The sequence below is a fragment of the Drosophila arizonae genome, chromosome X, assembly GCF_054131065.1.
Source record: "Drosophila arizonae isolate 15081-1271.41 chromosome X, UAZ_ARI_1.0, whole genome shotgun sequence".
Lineage (NCBI taxonomy): Eukaryota > Metazoa > Arthropoda > Insecta > Diptera > Drosophilidae > Drosophila > Drosophila arizonae.
The window spans coordinates 32,769,576-32,792,617 of NC_142927.1; the positions used below are offsets into that span (position 1 = coordinate 32,769,576).

General features: G+C 42.2%; 1 long non-coding RNA gene and 1 pseudogene across 2 annotated transcripts; one reads left to right on the forward strand and one right to left on the reverse strand.

Moving 5' to 3' along the window:
* Positions 1–602: 602 nt before the first annotated feature.
* On the reverse strand, positions 603–2,485 carry LOC149268199 (uncharacterized). The gene is made up of 2 exons (XR_016270886.1): positions 1,230–2,485; positions 603–1,048 (listed from the first exon to the last, which is right to left on the reverse strand). It is a non-coding gene; the product is annotated as an uncharacterized LOC149268199 (long non-coding RNA).
* Positions 2,486–8,829: 6,344 nt separating this feature from the next.
* On the forward strand, positions 8,830–10,175 carry LOC149268200 (uncharacterized; annotated as a pseudogene). The gene is made up of 2 exons (XR_016271105.1): positions 8,830–9,847; positions 9,903–10,175. The product of XR_016271105.1 is annotated as an uncharacterized LOC149268200 (transcript).
* The last annotated feature ends 12,867 nt before the right edge of the window (positions 10,176–23,042 follow it).

The window sequence follows — 23,042 nt, forward strand, 5'->3', positions numbered from 1 at the left end:
TTATAACATTTCAAATTTTTTTATATACACTTAAAAACAATTAAAGTTAAATACAAAAATTACTTGGTTGTCAACTGCTCAAAAGTGAATAGACAATCTTATCAGCAGAAAGAGAACGGAAAATGTAAACAGCATAAAATTTGGCATGCATAGAGCTTTTAATAAACTCTTTGCGCTGCTCACAATTTTTCCTCATTTCTATAACAATACTAAGAAATGACAGCTTTAATGGTCACAACATGATTTCGTCAAAATACTTATGCCGACTAGTGTATATAGACCTATTTATATGATCTACGCATCAATACCTTTCAGTTGATATATAATATGTACATGTGTATGTACATACGTATACAAATATAATTATCTGCTTAGACACCTACCCATACTTCCTATTCAGCGGGAAATGCGTAAGCAATAATTTTTACATCTGCCACCAATTGCACGCACTTTGACCTCGATTGTCAATATGGAAATGGAAATGTATTGAAATTTGAGTTCCTGGAAAGATTCAGGGGATTTCTTAGCCGAGCAGTCTCGACTAGTAATAAATATGTGGAATGAAAGCTTAAGAGCAAAAATCAACCTTTTTTCTTAAATGCGCATAAAATAGGAAAATTAACATCAACTTTAATATTATAGCATTTTAATAAGAATATGAATGGACTTTAAATAGAGGGAACCACTTTATCTTCTGTTTTCGGCTGGACCACTTTTACTCGTTTACTTTTTCAAACTCTCGTACATGTTGTTTAATACTTACTATAAAGCAAAACCAAAACGTTCTATGCATAATATTATAGAAATAATATAAAGATAATATATATACATATAGAGTGGACACTCGGTTAACGAATACAATTCGTTACGTCTTGTTCAATACGCGAAAATTTAGTTAACCGAAACTATCATATCTTAAAAATGTTTGCACTTAAACAGGTAATGGATAGTGTATCCGGTGTATCCTCGTTGTTTGAGATAGATAAAGATTTTGTATAGAATAAAAGTTTTCCAATTTTATCCGTGGCGTTCGTTATCCGAGGGTCCACTATAAGAAAAAGTAAAGACCAAAAAAGTTATCAAAGTTTGAAAAACATTCTTAGCACCGCAAGAATTGACCGTACGAATGTATATTATTAGTTGTTTTTTTTTTTTTTTTTTTTTTTTTTTTTATATATAATAGTAATTTATACTAGTATATACATAATACATCTATAAATATAAAGCACCTTGTAAAGGATATACAAGGACATCCGGATATACTTAACATAAGACGATTACCAGTGTCACAAGATACATTTTAATAAACTTTGAATATACAACTTTATGTGTTTGATTTATTTAAGTTGGTGACGCTAGCTTTAAAGCTGTAGGACACATAAATTTATTACTGATTTTCCATAAGGCTTTTAATCGATAACAAAATAACGGGGCAACTTATCGATATTTAAAGCAAAACTCGATATGCGCGTGGTATACACGGAAAATAAAATTTCAAGTCTCTACATACGGACAGACAGACAGACGGACAGGGCCAAATCAACTCAGCTCGTCGCCCTGATCAAGAATATATATACTTTGTGGGGTCTGCCACGCCTCCTTCTCCCTGTTACATACATTTCAACAAAACCATTATACCCTGATTTCCCATTGAAAATGGGTTCAGGGTATAAAAACAAAACAAAAAGAAAAACAAGTAAGAAAACTCTAGTCGAGAGTGCTCGACTAGATACTACCCTAAACCCAACAAATAAAAATGCCCATTTAGTATGGCTGAAATTTCAATTTCGGTGTATTTAAAAATATAAATTAAATAGAAAACGTATTTATGAAAATATAAAAATATTTTGAAACAATTAAAAAAAATTAACATCAGTGTTGCACCGATCGGGATTCGAACCGCGACTTCTTGATCGAGCGTCATGCATCTAACACACTAGGCCACCCCACTCCTGCTGGTGGCGCTGGCAAAACTCAAATAGATTCACTGCTGCTGCGCCATCTACCAAAACTAAACGAAACTAACAGCTGATGTGATGTATTTGTTGTAGCTGCTGCACGTGCGTTTGTTAATTGGCCAAATATTTGATTATTTTTTATTAATTTTTGACTGAACGGAATTTAATGAAACTTTCAGCATATGATCTACATATTATATTGAATATTTGAGAAATTAAAAAAAAAGAAAAATCATTCACAATTAGCTATAGAGGCATCTGATTTGAACTTGAATGTTTTTACTCGATAAAAACATAACGGGATGATTTATCGAATTTTAAAAGCAAACTCGACGTCCGCGCTGTATATACGGTCATTTAAAAAAAAATTCAAGTCTCTAGCTCTTATATCTTCGGAAATCGACGCGTTCAAACATACGGACAGACGGACAGACGGACAGACGGACAGACAGACAGACGGACAGACGGACAGGGCCAAATCAACTCAGCTCGTCACCCTGATCACTCCTCATTCTGTCTGTTACATGCATTAAACAAAACCATTATACCCTGATATCACATTTTCAATGGGTTCAGGGTATAAAAATAATAAAAAGTTTGGCCAATTAACAAACACAAGTGCGGCAGTAACAACAGTTTTGGTATACGTGTGCACACGTACATTCAAACTTCTTCTAGTAAATTCTTAGAATCACATCATCAGTTTGTTTGGTTTAGTTCTGCTAGATGGTGCTGCAGCAGTGAATCTATTTCAGTTTTGCCAACGCAGCTTCAGAAAGTGAAGTGGTGTAGTAAATAGCGGCGTGACGTTAGATCGAGATGTCGCGGACTCGAATCACGAGCGCGCAACTGATGTTAACTTTTTTAATTGTTTCAAAATATTTATATATTTAATAAATGAGTTTTCTTCCACTTCATTTATATTTTTAAATACACCCAACTTGAAATTTTAACTAAATGTGCGTTTTTATTAGTTTGGTTCAGGGTAGTATCTAATCAGGTACTCTCAACTAGAGTTTTCTTATTTGTTTGATTCTACTCTATTTTGGGCAGTATTGATACTAGAGACTTGAAATATATATATACTCGGGCTGACCACCCAAGACCAAAAAGCTATGGCGGATATATGTCCGTCCAAAGGCGTGGCAAACCGCAAAAATTGGCATCTCCTAAAGTATAAGAGCTAGAAGCTCGATGACTCAAAAATAATCGTTACGCTGTAAAGTAGTATATTTTCTTAGCTGGGCAGACTCAGTCTGCCAAGGGTACGTTCACAAGAAATTTATTTAAAAGTGAGACACCAGGGGGATATGTGTTAATCAACATGGCTGGGAATGGCGGAAAAATGGGAAAATAACATGAGCCACCAATCACGTGTACCGCCTTTTGATGACCGCTAGATTTTCGCCGCTCTCTCCGTCCTCCGTATATATTCGAAGCCCCCACAAATTCGCCGCTTGTCTTCGATTGGCTTTCTTCCACTTTATTTGCCGTCGAAGCGTTCTTCGCTTTTCTTTGTTCTTCACTTTCAATTCACTAGCTATAATATTTCAAACTTACACATTAGCCGCTGATCACTTTCACAATTCTCTGACCGTTTCTTGCGGCGGTCACTTAACTAACTACTGTTACAATCACTTAAGCTAATTTTTCTAACATCCGCTCTTCTCGGCGGCCGCTTACTCACTCAATCTCCACTCGCCGTTTACCCACTCTCAAAGCGCTCGGCGTCGGCATCGCAACTCCCCGCTCAGGAATTCTCCGCACAGAGTTGCGCCGCTGATCGCCGATAAATCATCTGTGCTTTGGGCGGCATCTTTTAAACCATTATTCAAATTATTAGTTACACAATTCCAATTTAACTTATTGCTACTATCATTAATGTTAACTTATTGCTACTAATCTTAATTTTAACTTACTGCTACTATCGTTAATGTTAACTTATTGCTACCAACATTAATCTTAAGTTATTACTACGGGTATTCATATAGACTTATTGTCACTAACATTAATTTTAACTCATTAATCGGAAGGCGATGATCGCCGAGCCGCCTTACAACGCCTCTTTAGGAGCGTGGTATATCGAAAAATTCCCTGTAATTTTCACATTTTGGAGGGTAAGCATCCCAATTTTGCAGTTAGGTTACCGTTGGCTCATTCTAAGTCGAAAATGAGGTGTCTACGCCCATTATGGGCGCGGCAAGTTAGGAAAAACTTCATTTTGTACAGTATTAGCTATTAAATTGCTGATAGTATGTGAATGAGTATTCTGCAGTTAGTAACGCCAGACTGCAACGTTATTAGTTGTTTATTTATATTCCTTTTGTAATATATATCTAATAGAAACCAAAAAATATGCCAAAAAGATATTTATTATATTAAAGTTTAGGGCATGGCATAAGTATTTTGACAAAAATGTAATACTAAGAAAAATAAAGTTTAAACTGAACAAAAGTAAAAGAATGAAAATAAATTTTATCAAAGGCATGTCTCTTTGGCCTTTAACAACATTTTGGTCAGGTCACAGACCTACGAGCATTTTGCATTTTGGCAAAAAAAAAATATTTTTTTTTTGATACGAGTTATACTCCAAGAAGCTGTTATCTGTCTTTAAAACAGTTCTCCAGAACCTCCTTGACATGTGCACTTATTCCTTACATAAGACCAGTCTTTTAAGCTTGCCTTCGACTTGATAAGCGATACGTCCTTGCTCCAATTTGTGCCAAACTTTACTTTATTTCAACGTCAATACAGTACGTTCATAGTTTATGTTCTTGGCCGTCAAATTACAAAAAACGTGCAGCATTTTGAAGACTCCGAATAATATTTCTCTAGCATCCTGTAAAAGGCAATGGTCATATTTTATGCTTGTCAGCTGCAGTCGTGAAGATTTACGGCTCTTTATGCATTTTAAGCATATTAATTTGATAGAACAGAGCTTCACGATAATAGAAATTAATTTGCAGTACGTTTTATAGCCGTGCTAGAGTTAAAATTGAAGGTGTGGTATCCATGCTCAAATATTCATGGATTTTAATAACTTTTATAACATTTCAAATTTTTTTATATACACTTAAAAACAATTAAAGTTAAATACAAAAATTACTTGGTTGTCAACTGCTCAAAAGTGAATAGACAATCTTATCAGCAGAAAGAGAACGGAAAATGTAAACAGCATAAAATTTGGCATGCATAGAGCTTTTAATAAACTCTTTGCGCTGCTCACAATTTTTCCTCATTTCTATAACAATACTAAGAAATGACAGCTTTAATGGTCACAACATGATTTCGTCAAAATACTTATGCCGACTAGTGTATATAGACCTATTTATATGATCTACGCATCAATACCTTTCAGTTGATATATAATATGTACATGTGTATGTACGTACGTATACAAATATAATTATCTGCTTAGCGCCCCCTGCGCTAAATTCAATTTATTTAAGTTAATGACCAAAAATAACACCTGTACTTTAAGCTATTATTATTTTTATGTAATATTAGTAGTGCGTAGTGCCGTTTTTTGTTTGAAATTACTTCAAAAATTCGATTAGGAATGGAATTATAAAGTTGTTCAATATTATTCAAGGATATGGTTGACCAAGCGTGTTTAGTACCTTCGATTAACTCTGTCTTTGTACTATAATGCTTTCCGGACTCATATACTTTCCTGACCAACCATCCCCAGACGTTTCCAATGATATTAAGGTCGAGTGAGTATGGTGGCCATTCCATGAGGTCAAGTTTTTGGCCCTGAATCCAGGACTTCACGGATCAGGCGATCTAAATTAGAGCTTTATCATGCTGGAAAATCTAATGCCGGTTTTCAGACAGGTTATAGAAATGCGGAACAGCAGTTTTAAACACGGTGTTATAGTCCTATGTGTTCATGCGCGATGTCAAAAATTGAAGCTTACAAGCGCTGTAGTGAGATATTGCACCCTACATCAATGCCACACGACCCCCACGCCGCAACGGCTTGGAAACCGTTCCAAATAATGTTCTTCTATGAGTAGATCATGGATATAATAATTATAGCCATCAGTTCCTTCCAAATTCAATTTTTCTCATCAGAAAAGACAACATGCTGCCATTGGGTAGACCACGTCATGTTCGCCCGGACAAAATTAATTAATTTCTTTTCTCAGCATATCGACTGGTGTCTTTTTTTTTACATTCTGTTTTTTTAAGTAATTAACTTTCTTAATTGCTCTTTGGACCGTTGATAAGCTCGTCTTAACACTGATTTTACCCCTAATCTTGGTGGTCGATTCGTGGGAATTCGAAGCTTCCCGAACTAATTCTCTTCTATTTCCTTCTGAAATCACTTGATTATTGCCGCTTATATAGTTTTTTTTCCATAGTTTTCCCTATTTGTAAGAAAATTGCCACTTAATTTTCTGTTTTATCCTGTTTTTTCAGCAATTTTATGGTTGCATAGTCTAGATTCAAAGTATGCCTCAATCTTTGATTTTCAACCAAAGATAAAACTGTTGAAATATATTGAATACTTTGAGCTTCACAAAAAATTTGGTGAGTGTAATTGCCAAAATAAGCAAGATAATTACAATTGCATTTGGGGGCGCTAATCTGATGACGCAAAATAAGTGCACACATTTTTTGCGAAAATGGAGAAGAATAGAAAAAAAACATAACGGGTTTTCACTCGCGCTTTTTTTTGGTATGAGAGACATCTCATATGATGATAATGAAATAAAAGAAAACCAAGAAGTTGCGTGCAATAGGGAAAGAGAAAATCGTAAAAGAAAATGAGTGTAAGGGGGGGCGCTAACCTGATGACGCGAAGTGTATATATGTATATATTAACTTAAATAAATTGAATTTTTATATATATATATATATATATATATATATATATATATATATATATATATATATATATATATATATATATCGCCCCCTGCGATAAATTCAATTTATTTAAGTTAACGACCAAAAATAACACCTGTATTTGAAGTTATTATTATTTTTAAGTAATATTAGTAGTGCGTAGTGCCGTTTTGTATTTGAAATTACTTCAAAAAATCGATTAGGAATGGAATTATAAAGTTGTTCAATATAATTCAAGGATATGGTTGACCAAGCGTGTTCAATACTTTCGATTAACTCTGTCTTTGTACTATAATGCTTTCCGGACTCATATACTTTCCTGACCAGCCACCCCCAGACGTTTTCAATGATATTAAGGTCGAGTGAGTATGGTGGCCATTCCATGAGGTCAAGTTTTTGGCCCTGAATCCAGGACTTCACGGATCAGGAGATCTAAATTAGAGCTTTATCATGCTGGAAAATCTAATGCCGGTTTTCAGACAGCAGTTTTAAACACGGACTATAAGTCCTATGCGCGATGTCAATAATTGAAGCTTGTAAGTGCCGTAGCTACCTACACCAATGCCACACCACCACGCCGCCGCCACGGCTTGGCAGCCATTGGGTAGACCACGTCATGTTCGCCCGGGCAAAATTAATGCGTATTTCTTTTGTCACTGGTGTATTTTTTTTAATTCTGTCTCTTTAAGTAATTAACTTTCTTAATTACTCTTTGGATCGTTGATAAGCTCGTCTTAGCTATTGCCAATTAGTTTTCTGTTTTTTCCTGTTTTTTCAACAATTTTATGGTAGCATGTCCAGATTCAAAGTATGCCTCAATCTTTGATTTTCAACCAAAGATAAAACTGTTTCTTTACTCATACTATAAATATATTGAATACTTTGAGCTTCACAGAAAATTTGGTGAGTGTAATTGCCCAAATAAGCAAGACAATTACAATTGCATTTGGGGGCGCTAATCTGATGACGCAAAATAAGTGCACGCATTCTTTGCGAAAATAAAGAAGAATAGAAAATAAAACATAACGGGTTTTCACTCGCGCTTTTTTTTTGGTATGAGAGACATCCCATGATGATAATGAAATCAAACAAAACAAAACTGAGAAGTTGCGTGCAATAAGCAAAGAGAAAAACGTAAAAGAAAGTGAGTGTGACCTAACCTGATGATGCGCAGTGTATATCTACCATAGCTTGTTGGACTTAGGTGGTCAACCCGCGTATATATACAAAATTTCAGGTCTCTAGCATCAATAGTGCCTAAAATATAGAAGAATTCGAAAAATCACTATATCTTCGGGTCCGATTTGCCACGCCCCTGATGGGCGTAGATATTTTTTTAGAATCGAAACATCAGCTTACGTGCAAAATTTCAGCATTCTAGGTTTACAACTTTAGGAGATAAAGTTTTATTCGATTTGCCACGCCCACAATTGAACGGAGATATATCCGCCATAGCTCGTGGGTGGTCGACGCGGACCTATATACCAAATTTCAGCTTTCTAGCTCAACTAACATGATTTCTGATATATCGGAAAATGCATTTTCCGATTTGCCACGCCCCTAGTGGGCGGATCGGGAAAATTTTACCACTTTAAAAATCGGAGATATTCACGAGTATGTGTTCCAAATTTCAAGTCTCTAGCTTCAGTAGCGCCGAAATAGACTGCGTTCATACGTACAGACGGACGGACAGCATGACGGACATTGCACAAAACCAATATACTCATTTCACTTTCGTGAATGAGTATAACAATTTGTTCTGTGTGTCCGGTCTATGTGTTGTCTATTTAGTGGCGTAATTGAATTCATAGGGAGGACATGTGGATGTGTGTGACGAATACATAGATTTTGTAATTTATAAATTTTGGATACTAGAGCTTTGTTAATTTTAACGATCGCCATTTGCTATAGCGAAATTTAGGAGTAAAGTAGTGGTCGGTTCCGGTTCAAAAATACATATTGTTGATGTGGCCCACTTTTGTGTTCGAGCTAATAAAACCACTTTATAGTTCCATTTTCAACGTTTTATTCAGACCTTTATGCATGATATGTGTATATGCAAATACATATTTAAGCTACGACTAATAAATTTTTATTTTTAAATATTTCTATAGAAAAAGTGACCATGATATTATAGACAGTATTTCGATGGCCGCTTCAACGTTGACAAGTGATGACATAAAATCCAGTTCGCCCATTAAATCAGGTAGTCAACGCCGGCCAAAGAGCAAAAAGATTGTTTCTACGTGCACCACCACCAATGAAGTGGGTACGCTTACTAACACTACTGGAGATAGCTCCATTCTTTCAGTGATGGAAATAGAAAGTAATTTAAAAAAATCTCCGACTACCTGCCCTTCTCCCAAGACACTTCGTTCATCTTCTGAAAAACAGGATGTGCATATAATCAACGAACGGTCTAAATTACCAGAAGAGTAACGCTGCAAAGCAGGATGAAGATGAAGATAGTGAGAGCGAAAAGCTGTCACCATTACTATCGTCAGAGACACATAGCAAGAATAGTTCAAATAAGAAGGTGAAGCTAGTATTGGATGGTCTCGACAATAGTGATAACGAGGATATGGTAGCAAACGACCCTGTTAATGATACCGCAGTCAGCGTTAATATTGATGGTGATGATGATATTTCGACGAAGCACAATGCACATGGGTTGGATCGTACCGATACTAATGGGCCACTGAAAGATCCAGGTCTATTGGCAACCAACTTGAGTGCTGAGGATTCTGATTACTATACACCTGATGACATTCAAAGCAATATACTTAGTCCGTTGTATTCTTCAGAGCGAGTAAAGAGCGGTGATTCCTTGTGTTGTAGCTACGCTGCTTTGAATCATGGTAATTGCGATATGAATGTACTTAATGCTACTGGGATAGGTTTTAACGCAATGGTGAAAATAAATCAAAATCTAAAAAAAAAATCTACTTCCGCGGGTAATATTGTTGGCCCTAAATCTGCAGCTCCTGCTAGTACTGGAGTTGATTTAAAGAGCAATAATATAAGCTCACTTCCTGGTAAGCTATTAAAACATGTCTACCCATATATCTATAATACAGTATAAATTTACAGATATGTTGGACAGCCCAGTAAGTGGTAATTCAGCGTCTACGCGCAGCTCTAGTGACAGCTACTCATCGAGCTCATCAACCAAGCAGCTGCTCAGCTCTAATACAACCGCAGCAGCTGCTAATATTATTGTCGATGATAAAAGTTCACTGCAGAATGCAGTTAATGTTTAAAAATATATTATATATATAAATAAATAAAGCCCTTAGTCTCGGTTCAAGAGCATTAATTATTTGTAGTATTGCTTAACACCATTATTTAAAACAACAATGAAAGGTACCATAATATATGTAGTTATAAAAATACATTTTATATTGGCCATTTTTTATTTTAATGGAAATGAAACCAGTTATTGAGGGAGCATTTATAATGAAAATTGTTGTCGATCACATTTCTCTTCGCTTTAAATTTTCATTTCATGTTTGGCTCCTCTATAAACTAAACCAAAACAAATAAGAAGGTTACACTTGGGCGTACCAACTACAGAATACTCAGTCACATCCCATAAGGAATTTAGTTGCTAGTAACAAAACCATTATACCTTGATTTCCCATTTTCAATGGGTTCAGGGTATACAAATAGAGCATAGAGGCATTTTGTTGAAATGTGGACCATCTCGGCCGAGCACATGAAGCGAAATGATTGTGCTTTCGTATATTTTCGTAGCTCAAACCTAAAAGTGAGGAGTCGAGCAAATACGAAGTTGTCTGGGGTGCTAACGGTCGAAAAAAAGTGTGCAAAATGCTTCACACTACTTGTCCGGTTTATGTGTTCTATGGTTAGTGGTTCAAGTCAGATGCCAGAATAGCCAACTGTGAATAATTTTTCTTTTTCTTTTTTTTTTTAAATTCCGTTCTTCTTCTTAGAATAACATCAGTAGTTAGTTTGGTAAGTTTTGCTGGATGGCGCTGAAAAAAATTTTTCAATATTCCGGTTATTCTCGATAAAAAAGTTATCGGATGATAACACACACACACACACGCCGGCAAACCACCTGATGGGCCATCTTCATACAGACCGATCTGTCTCTTAGACATCATGGGAAAGGTGTTTGAGAAATTGATCTGCTCTAGACTGGAGACTGCGATTACTAGCGCCGGAGGCCTGTCACCAAATCAATTTGGATTCCGGGAGGCCCGGTCAACAACGGATGCGCTAAACAAAGTTGTTGGTCTGGCCACTTCCGCCATCCATGGCACAAGATGGAAGCATGGGACGAAGCAATACTGCATTATTGCGACCCGGGACGTAAAGAATGCCTTCAATACAGCTAGTTGGGATATGATACTGAATGCGCTGTCACAATATAATATCCCTAAATATCTAAGAGAGATAATAAAGAGCTACTTCAGAGGAAGAACACTGGTATACAACACGAGTGAGGGTCCCCAAACTCATACAGTGTCAGCTGGAGTACCCCAAGGCTCAGTGCTGGGGCCTCTCCTATGGAACATCATGTACGACGGCGTACTGCGCTTGGAACTACCAGCAGGCGCGCACACCATTGGCTTTGCTGATGATGTAGCTGTCGTAGCCATAGGAAAGGAGCTCAAAGATACAGAGGATATGTGCAGCGAAAGTATCAATCGCATACGAAGCTGGAGTTGTACTAGTCAGCAGTCGCAAAAGAGTGGAAACTGCCAATATAAGGATAGGCAGCGTCAGCATTGCGTCAAAGTATCTTGGCGTCATATTAGACACAAGATTAACTTTCCGCGAGCACTTAGAATATGTGCATAAAATGGCAGCTGATTCTTGTAGAGCTCTCCCGAGAATTATGCTTAAAACGCGGGGACCTAAACAGCAACGACGTCTCCTTCTAATGAGCGTCATTAGGTCCGTCATCCTCTATGCTGCGCCAATATGGGCAAGAGCGATGGCAACGCCGAGCTACAGCCGGGGCATTTGCGCGATCTACAGACTGAGCGCAATCAGAGTCAGCTGCGCTTTCAGGACTATGCGCGACTCAACGCTATCAGGGCGAACAGCATTGCACGATGGCAAAGAAAGTAGAATAGCTCAGCTAAAGGGCGGTGGACGCACAAGCTCATCCCGGAGCTTGAACCATGGGTCAACCGCAAACACGGCGAGGTAAACTTCTACCTTACGCAGATCCTCTCTGGACATGGATGCTTTCTGAGCTATTTGAAGCGCTTTGGCCACGAGGAATCTGACGAGTGTCCCTGGTGCGAGCGAGGGCATGTGGAAGACGCCAACCACATTCTTTTCGAATGTGGACGGTTCCTGGAGGAGAGGCGTCGTCTGGAAGAGGCAGTGGGCCGCTCCATCAGAGCGGACAACATAGTCAACGCCATGCTGGAATCGGAGGAAGCTTGGGAACTAACAAGCACCTTCGCGGCCACAGTGATGATGGAGCTCAGCAGAGTCGAGCGAATGAGAAGACGAGCTGTCCCAGGCTAAGGTAGCGCACAGTGCTTGCGAAGCAATGCTTTACGGCCGTCCCGCAAGCATCGCGCTATCCTAGCCACCACGCAACTTGCAACTTGTATTATAAAGATTGTCAATAAAAGAATATAAAAAAAAACACACACACACACAGTACCCCAGTGGTAAAATCCGGTGGTGCAAGAGAGGGGGGCAATAGCGTCACTGTTTTTGGCGTCAGGGCTTTCCTCTTTCCCTTTATTTTTTAAGCGCGAAAAGATTTGTCACATTAGGCGTCACATTTGTGCAAATAATAAAATATCAGGTGCATTCACTCTAACAGCGGTCGGTAGTGCTGGAAATTGCAGCGGACAATCAGCTGCTCACTAACTTTGGTGAATTGCTAAGTCTCAACAAAGACAGCAACCTAGCTGCTGGTGTGAGGTAGCAGGCATTAAAAGTAGTGCATACTTTCGGGCTCTCGCTGTAGTTGAGTTTAAGTTACTGCGGTCTCTAAACTCAAATTATATTAGTAGGCAGTGCCCACTACAGGCTTCACGCCGTGGTAGTCGGAGCAATATGGAGGTCATGATGGAGGAGGAGCTGCAAGCTTTCGCGCGCCGTTCCTCGTTGCAGCGATCGCCGCAGCAACAACAGAGGGCGTTGCCGCAGCCGTCGACTTGTAATCAGTCTTCAGCGGCTGAGTTCCAGGCACCCAAGTCTTTAAAAGAAGCGTTAGCTCAAATAGGAGTTACGCTAGAGGGTTTGTCTGCCCTATTTGGGGGGCAGCGGCATATAAATGCACTAATGAAAAAGGAGCTGGCTAGGCTGGTCAGTCTCCACAAGACGGCCGAAGCGTTCTGCAACCGACCGGTCAAAGACTGCGAGGTGCAGACCACGCTGGTCAAGAAAGTAGCTAAAACAGCGAGCGTTAGTGCTACAGCAGGTCGAGGGATCACTGAACAGAGGAAAACTCCCTCGAAAAAACCGAGGCACAATAAAAGCGCAGCAAATCCAATAGAGCCAATGGCTCTACGGGCTGCAGCTGATAAAAACAACCAGGCAGGTCGACAGACGAGTTCGAACAGGTGGACGGTTGTTAAGGGACGCAAGCCGCTGCAAAAACGTTCCAGAAGTGACGCCATCGCGGTTTCAGGTGTAGGTGGTTGCAGCTATGCGGACATGCTTCGCGTAGCCAAGGGCGACACAAATTTAAAGCATCTGAGCGGCGACGTGCAAGGTATTAGGAAGACAGCTAAGGGGGACCTTTTGTTGCAACTTAGTAGGAAGCCAAAGCATAGCGCTGAGGCTCTGCACGAAGCTGTAGGCAAAGCCTTGGGTGACCGAGCGGTAGTTAAAACACTTACCGAATCGGCTCAAATTGAGACTCGCGACCTAGATGAGTTAACAAGCAAAGAGGAGATTTTGGAGGCAAATAGGGTGGAGTTGAAGGATAGCTCACTCCCCATTGAGGCTATCAAAGCGCTTCGGCCAGCTTTTGGTGGACAGCAAAGAGCTACGGTTGCTCTTCCAATTGGGAAAGCTAAAACTCTGCTCGAGCTGTACAAAATTAGAATAGGATGGGTAGTATGCCGTATCCGAGTCGTGGAACAGCCTAAACGCTGTTTCAAGTGCCTCGATTACGGTCATATGACAGCAAACTGTCGCAGCGACGGTGACCTAAAGGGCGCCTGTTTCAGGTGTGGAGAGATGGGTCACAGTGCAAAAGCATGCACTCATCCACTAAAATGTAGCCTCTGCATCCGGAAAGGTGAAAAGCAGACGGACCATTCAGCAGGCAGCTTCAAGTGCCCATCCTACCGTGAAGCTGCTCGTAAAATGAAATGTTAAGGTTTTTGCAGCTTAGCTTAAATCATTGTATTGCTGCCCAAGATCTTCTAGAGGAAAAATGTATAGACGTAGCTTTTCTCAGTGAGCCCCACCACTGTATAACCAGCTGCCCTAGGACATGGTCAACAGACGTTAATGGCAAAGCTGCGTTGTGGGTATGCGACAACTCAACGAACGTACTTTCGAATGTTAAGTCATTCAATGGTTTCGTACGCGGCCGATATGGTAACTTATGGCTTTACAGTTGCTATCTGGCCCCCAGCATGCAGCTCAGTGAATTCACGACGGTGCTCGACGAGCTTGCCGAGGATGCTAGGGGTCGGAAGGTCATTATAGCTGGAGATTTTAACTCTTGGGCGTTAGAATGGGGTAGCCTCACAACAAATGTCGTATCCTACTGGAGATCTTCGCGACACTAGATGTTGCTCTGCTCAATACTGGCCACGAGTACACCTTCAGTCGGGCGGGATACGGATCTGTTATCGACATTACTTTTGTCACTTCATCCCTCTTTCGGGGAGCAACATGGAGCCATTGCGATAGCTGTACGGGCAGCGATCATACGGCACTTCTATTCACAATAGGTGAGCCACCTGCCAGGGCGTCAACCTTGTGGAGGGACGTGTATCGGCTAGATACTTTTGATCCCGCGGTCTTTTCAGTGGCCATTCAGTCTCTGGGCACAATTGGTAATGCTGATGCCAGAACATGCCAAATGGTAGCCCAAATACAGTGTGCCTGCAATAGCAGCATGTTACGTCGCAAGCAGTTCACGCGACAACATGAGCCTACGTATTGGTGGAATACGCAAATAGGTGACATTGTCGCAAATGCATCCAGGCGAGAAGAAGCTACCAACGGGCTCGCGGTAGGTCAACGTTTTTTGAGAAACAGTTAGCTTACCAGGCAGCTAGAAGACAGCTGAAGAAGGCCATTCGGGCAAGCAAAAGAGAATGCTTTTTAGGGTTGTGCGACTCAGCCGAATATGACCCTTGGGGCAGGGCATATAAGATAGTAGTTAAAAGACTTTACGCAGGTAGACAGGTGCAGCCTACGGATCGTCTGGAGCTTAAATCGATTGTGGAAACACTCTTTCCAGAAAGTTTAAGCTCCATTCACGCCCCTGAGTCCGAGTCTGCTGATCAGGGCTCAACGAGCACTGAAATTGTTTTAGTTACAGAGGAAGAAATATCAGTAGTTCTCCGAGGTCTTAGAACCAACACAGCTCCAGGGCCGGACGGGATCCCAAATCGTGCACTAAAGCTAGCCCTCGCCTTGCACCCAAGTACGTTCGCCGAATTATTTAATGAATGCCTGATCCAAGAGACGTTCCCGGCAAAATGGAAAGCCCAGAATCTGGTATTGCTACCCAAGGCTGGCAAACCACTAGATGAGCCATCTTCGTACAGACCGATCTGTCTCTTAGACACCATGGGAAAGGTGTTTGAGAAACTGATCTGCTTTAGGCTGGAGACTGCGATTGCAAGCACCGGAGGCCTGTCACCAAACCAATTTGGATTCCGGAAGGCCCGGTCAACAAAGTTGTCGGTCTGGCCACTTCCGCTATTCAAGGCACCAGATGGAGGCACGGGACGAAGGAATACTGCATCATCGCGACCCTGGATGTAAGGAATGCCTTCAACACAGCTAGTTGGGATATGATACTGAATGCGCTGTCACAATATAATATCCCTAAATATCTAAGAGAGATAATAAAGAGCTACTTCAGAGGAAGAACACTGGTATACAACACGAGTGAGGGTCCCCAAACTCATACAGTGTCAGCTGGAGTACCCCAAGGCTCAGTGCTGGGGCCTCTCCTATGGAACATCATGTACGACGGCGTACTGCGCTTGGAACTACCAGCAGGCGCGCACACCATTGGCTTTGCTGATGATGTAGCTGTCGTAGCCATAGGAAAGGAGCTCAAAGATACAGAGGATATGTGCAGCGAAAGTATCAATCGCATACGAAGCTGGTTGACAGGAGCTGGGCTCGAGCTTGCGGCACACAAGACCGAAGTTGTACTAGTCAGCAGTCGCAAAAGAGTGGAAACTGCCAATATAAAGATCGGCAGCGTCACCATTGTGTCAAAGAGGGCGATAAGATATCTTGGTGTCATGATAGACACAAGATTAACTTTCCGCGAGCACTTAGAATATGTGCATAAAAAGGCAGCTGATTCTTGTAGAGCTCTCTCGAGAATCATGCTTAACACGCGGGGACCTAAACAGCAACGACGTCTCCTCCTAATGAGCGTCATTAGTTCTGTCATCCTCTATGCTGCGCCAATATGGGCAAGAGCGATGGCAACGCCGAGCTACAGCCGAGGCATTTGCGCGATCTACAGGCTGAGCGCAATCAGAGTCAGCTGCGCTTTCAGGACTATCTCCGATGACGCGGCGCTTGTCATAGCCGGTATGGTGCCACTGGAGTATTTGGTCGCCGAAGCCGTGGAGCGGAATTCGCGCGGGCCTACGCGACTCAACGCTGTCAGGGCGAACAGCATCGCACGATGGCAAAGAAGGTGGAATAGCTCAGCTAAAGGGCGGTGGACGCACAAGCTCATCCCGGAGCTTGAACCATGGGTCAACCGTAAACATGGCGAGGTTAACTTCTACCTTACGCAGATCCTCTCGGGTCATGGATGCTTTCGGAGCTATTTGAAGCGCTTTGGCCACGAGGAATGTGACGAGTGTCCCTGGTGCGAGCGAGGGCATGTAGAAGACGCGAACCACATTCTTTTCGAATGAGGACGGTTCCTGGAGGAGAGGCGTCGTCTGGAAGAGGCAGTGGGCCGCTCCATCAGAGCGAACAACATAGTCAACGCCATGCTGGAATCGGAGGAAGCTTGGGAACTAACAAGCACCTTCGCGGCCACAGTGATGATGGAGCTGCGCAGAGTCGAGCGATCGGGAAGACGAGCTGTCCCAGGCTAAGGTAGCGCATAGTGCTTGCGAAGCAATGCTTTACGGCCGTCCCGCAAGCACCGCGCGCTATCCTAGCCACCACGCGACTTGTAATTTGTTATATAATTCTGTCAATAAATGAATATAAAAAAAAAAAAAATATATATATATATATATATATATATATATATATATATATATATACACACACAAGCATAAACACGCATAGGCTGCAGTGTGCGCTTTCTATGAGAACTTAATTGTTTAATAACTTTTGTTGTGGACGTACGATCTTCATGAAACTTTTAGATTATGATTATAACATGGATATGCATGTAATTGCCAAAGGGTGAGGGGGTGAATTTAAGGGTGGGGGTAAATTTTAACAAAAACCGAAATTGTATAAATTGCATATAAGCATACATTAAAAATTTGGAGACTCTAGCAATAAAGGTGTAGAAGATATAATTTTATAACTGGGTTTCGATAAAGTATTTTATCGATAAAATAAGATCGGGATGAGTTATCGATTTTTAATGATAAACTTGATATGCGCGCTGTAATTACGGACATTTTAAAAAAAATTTGAAGTCTCTAGCTCTTATATCTTCTGAAATCGACGCGTTCATACATACGGACAGACGAACGGACGGACAGACGGACAGGGCCAAATCAACTCAGCTCGTCGCCCTGATCAAGAATATATATACTTTGTGGGGTCAGCCACGCCTCCTTCTCCTTGTTAGATACATTTCAACAAAACCATTATACCCTGATTTCCCATTGAAAATGGGTTCAGGGTATAAAAAGACACCAGTCGATATGCTGAGAAAAGAAATACGCATTAATTTTGGCCGGGCGAACATGACGTGGTCTATCCAATGGCTGCATGTTGGCTTTTCTGATGAGAAAAATTGAATTTGGAAAGATCTGATGGCTAAATTTATTATATTCATGACCTGCGCATAGAAGAACATTATTTAGAATGGTGGCTAAGCTGTTGTGGCAGGGGGCTGGTGGGTCAATTTTTGACATCGAGCATGAGCCCATAGGACTATAACATCATGTTTAAAACTGCTGTTCCGCATTTCTATAACCTGTATGAAAACCGGCATTAGATTTTCCAGCATGATAATGCTCCAATTCAGACCGCCCGATCCGTGAAGTCCTGGATTCAGGGCCAAAAAATTGATCTCATGGAGTGGTCACCATACTCACTCGACCTTAATATCATTGGAAACGTCTGGGGATGGTTGGTCAGGAAAGTATATGAGTCCGGAAAGCATTATAGTACAAAGACAGAGTTAATCGAAGGTACTAAACACGCTTGGTCAACCATATCCTTGAATAATATTGAATGACTTTATAATTCCATTCCTAATCGAATTTTTGAAATAATTTCAAACAAAAAACGGCACTACGCACTACTAATATTACTTAAAAATAATAATAGCTTAAAATACAGGTGTTATTTTTGGTCATTTACTTAAATAAATTGAATTTAGCGCAGGAGGCGCTAATCTGATGACCAAATTTTTGTTACATGTTTTTTGTACATTTTACAAAAAAAATTATTTAAAAATAATCCTTATTGTTACAGTAGCCATTCTTTTTGTATTTTAAAGAGAAATAAATGGAGTATAATGTATAAAGAATTTCAAAGATGGAGCTCTGTTGGTTTAGATTTTATTTAGCTTTCAGGTTGAGTGTAAAGGGGGGCGCTAACCTGATGACGCGCAGTGTATATACTTTGTGGGGTCTGCCACGCCTCCTTCTGCCTGTTACATACATTTCAACAAAACCATTATACCCTGATTTCCCATTGAAAATGGGTTCAGGGAATAAAACTAACAGCTGTTAGTAGTGCTGGAAATTTCAACGGACAATCAGCTGCTCACTAACTTTGGTGAGTTGCTAAGTCTTAGCAAAGACAGCAACCTAACATCTGGAGTGAAGACGCACTTACTAAAAGTAGTGCATACTTTCGGGCTCTTGCTGTAGTTAAGCTGAGTTTAAGATACTGATACTGTTGCAGCGATCACCGCAGCAACAACAGAGGGCGCCGCCGCAGCCGCCAACCTTTAATCAGTCCCCAGTGGCTAAGTGCCAGGCGCCCAACTCACTAAAAGAAGCATTAGCCCAAATAGGAATTACTCTAGTGGGCTTGACTGCCTTATTTGGGAGTCCGCGGCATATTAATGCACTAATGAGAGAGGAGCTGGCTAGACTGGTCAATCTCCATAAGACGGCCGAAAAGCTCTGCAACCGACCTGTTAAAAACTGCGAGGTGCAGACCATGCCACTCCAGAAAGTAGTGGAGAATGCGAGCACTAGCGCGATCTCAGGTAGCAATACGCCCAAGCGGCCCAATAATAAAGGCGCAGCGAACCCAAAAGAGCCAATGGCTCTACGGGATACAGCTGAAAGTTCAAATCCGGCAGGTCGACAGACGAGTTCGAACAGGTGGACGGTTGTTAAGGGACGCAAGCCGCTGCAAAAACGTTCCAGAAGTGACGCCATCGCGGTTTCAGGTGTAGGTGGTTGCAGCTATGCGGACATGCTTCGCGTAGCCAAGGGCGACACAAATTTAAAGCATCTGAGCGGCGACGTTTAAGGCATTAGGAAGACAGCTAAGGGGGACCTTTTGTTGCAACTGAGCAGAAAGCCGGAGCATAGCAAGGCCTTGGTAGTTAAAACACTTACCGAATCGGCTCAAATTGAGATTCGTGACCTAGATGAGTTAGCGAGCAAAGAGGAGATCTTGGAGTCAATTAGGGTAGAGTTGAAGGATAGCTCACTCCGCATTGAGGCTATCAAGTCGCTTCGACCGGCTTTTGGTGGACAGCAAAGAGCTACGGTTGCTCTTCCAATTGGAAAAGCCAAAACTCTGCTGGAGCTTTTCAAAATCAGAATTGGATGGATGTTATGCCGTATCCACGCCGTGGATCAGCCTAAACGCTGTTTCAAGTGCCTTGATTACGGTCATATGGCAGCAAACTGCGGCAGCGACTGTGACCTAAAGGGAGCCTGTTTCAGGTGTGGAGAGATGAGTCACAGTGCAAAAGCATACACTAAGCCACCAAAATGTAGCCTCTGCATCCGGAAAGGTGAAAAGCAGACGGACCATTCAGCAGGCAGCTTCAAGTGCCCATCCTACCGCGAGGCTGCTCGTAAAATGAAATGTTAAGGTTCCTTCAGCATAACTTAAATCATTGTGTTGCTGCCCAAGATCTTCTAGAGCAGACCATAAGGGAAAAATGTATAGACGTAGCATTTCTCAGTGAGCCTCACCACTGTAGAACCAGCTGCCCTAGGACATGGGCAAAAGATGCTAATGGCAAAGCGGTGTTGTGGGTATGTGGTAACACAACGAATGTTCTTTCGAATGTTAAGTCATTTAATGGGTTTGTACGTGGCCAATACGGTAGCCTATGGCTCTACAGCTGCTACCTGGCCCCCAGCATGCAGCTCAGTGATTTCACAACGGCGCTTGACGAGCTTGCCGAGGATGCTAGGGGTCGGAAGGCCATAATAGCAGGAGATTTTAACTCATGGGCGTTAGAATGGGGTAGCCACACAACAAATGCCAGAGGCCGTATCTTACTGGGGATTTTCGCGACACTAGATGCTGCACTGCTCAACACTGGCCACGAGTACACCTTCAGTCGGGCGGGATACGGATCTGTAATTGACATTACTTTTGTCACTTCATCCCTCGTTTGGGAGCAACATGGAGCCACTGCGATAGCTATACGGGCAGCGATCATACGGCACTTCTGTTCACAATAGGTGAGCCACCTGCCAGGGCGTCAACCTTGTGGAGGGAATCGTATCGGCTGGATACTTATGATTCCGCGGCTTTTTCAGAGGTCGTTCAGTCTCTGGGCACAATTGGCAATGGTGAGGCCAGAGCATGCCAAATGGTGGCCCAAATACAGAGTGCCTGCAATAGCAGCATGTTACGCCGCAAGCAGTTCACGCGACAACAAGAGCCTACGTATTGATGGAATTCGACTCAAATGCATCCAAGCGAGAAGAAGCTATCAACGGGCTCAGGGTAGGTCTACGTTTTTCGAAAAACAATTTGCTTACCAGGCAGCCAGAAGACAGCTGAAGAAGGCCATTCGGGCAAGCAAAAGAGAATGCTTTTTAGAGTTGTGCGACTCAGCCGAATATGAGCCTTGGGGCAGGGCATATAAGATAGTAGTTAAAGGACTATACGCAGGTAGACAGGTGCAGCCTACGGATCGTCTGGAGCTTAAATCGATTGTGGAAACGCCAGAAAGTTTAAGCTCCATTCACGCCCCAGGGTCCGAGTCTGCTGATCAGGGCTCAACGAGCACTGAAATTGTTTTAGTCACAGAGGAAGAAATCATAGTAACTCTCCGGGGCCTTAGAACCAACACTGCTTCGTGCGCTAAAGCTAGCCCTCGCCTTGCACCCTAGTACGTTCGCTGAATTATTCAACGAATGTCTAATTCAAGAGACGTTCCCGGAAAAATGGAAAGCCCAGAACCTGGTGTTGCTATCCAAGGCTGGCAAACCACCAGATGAGCCATCTTCATACAGACCGATCTGTCTCTTAGACATCATGGGAAAGGTGTTTGAGAAATTGATCTGCTCTAGACTGGAAACTGCTATTGCTAGCGCCGGAGGCCTGTCACCAAATCAATTTGGATTCCGGAAGGCCCGGTCAACAACAGATGCTCTAGAAAAAGTTGTTGGCCTGGCAACTTCCGAAATCCAAGGCACCAGATGCAGGCACGGGACGAAGGATACTGCATCATCGCGACCCTGGACGTTAAGAACGCCTTCAACACAGCTAGTTGGGATATGATACTGAATGCGCTGTCACAATATAATATCCCAAAATATCTGAAAGAGATAATAAAGAGCTACTTCAGAGGAAGAACACTGGTATACAACACGAGTGAGGGTCCCCAAACTCATACAGTGTCAGCTGGAGTACCCCAAGGCTCAGTGCTGGGGCCTCTCCTATGGAATATCATGTACGGCGGAGTACTGCGCTTGGAAGTACCAGCAGGTGCGCACACCATTGGCTTTGCTGATGATGTGGCCGTCGTCGCCATAGGAAAGGAGCTCAAAGATACAGAGGATATGTGCAGCGAAAGTATCAATCGCATGCGAAGCTGGTTGACAGGAGCTGGGCTCGAGCTAGCGGCGCACAAGACGGAGGTCGTCCTAGTAAGCAGTCGCAAAAAAGTGGAGGCTGCCAATATAAGGATAGGCAGCGTCAGCATTGCGTCAAAGTATCTTGGCGTCATGTTAGACACAAGATTAACTTTCCGCGAGCACTTAGAATATGTGCATAAAAAGGCAGCTGATTCTTGTAGAGCTCTCTCAAGAATTATGCTCAACACTAAACAGCAACGACGTCTCCTTCTAATGAGCGTCATTAGGTCCGTCATCCTCTATGCTGGGCCGATATGGGCAAGAGCGATGGCAACGCCGAGCTACAGCCGGGACATTTACGCGATCTACAGACTGAGCGCAATCAGAGTCAACTGAGCTTTCAGGACTATCTGCGGCGCTTGTTCGCCTGGTCGCCGAAGTTGTGGAGCGGAATTCGCTCGCGCCTGTGCGACATAAAGCTATCAGGACGAACCGCATTGCACGATGGCAAAGGAAGTGGAATAGCTCAGCTAAAGGGCGGTGGACGCACAAGCTCATCCCGGAGCTCGAACCCTGGGTTAATTGCAAACACGGCGAAGGTTAACTTCTATCTTTCGCAGATCCTCTCGGGCCATGGATGCTTTCGGAGCTATTTGAAGCGCTTTGGTCACGAGGAAACTGACGAGTGTCCCTGGTGCGAGCGAGGGCATGTGGAAGACGCCAACAACATCCTTTTCGTATGTGGACTGTTCCTGGAGGAGAGGTGTCGTCTAGAAGTGGCATCAGGGCGGAAAACATAGTCAACGCCATGCTGGAATCGGAGGAAGAGGTGTCGTCTAGAAGTGGCATCAGGGCGGACAACATA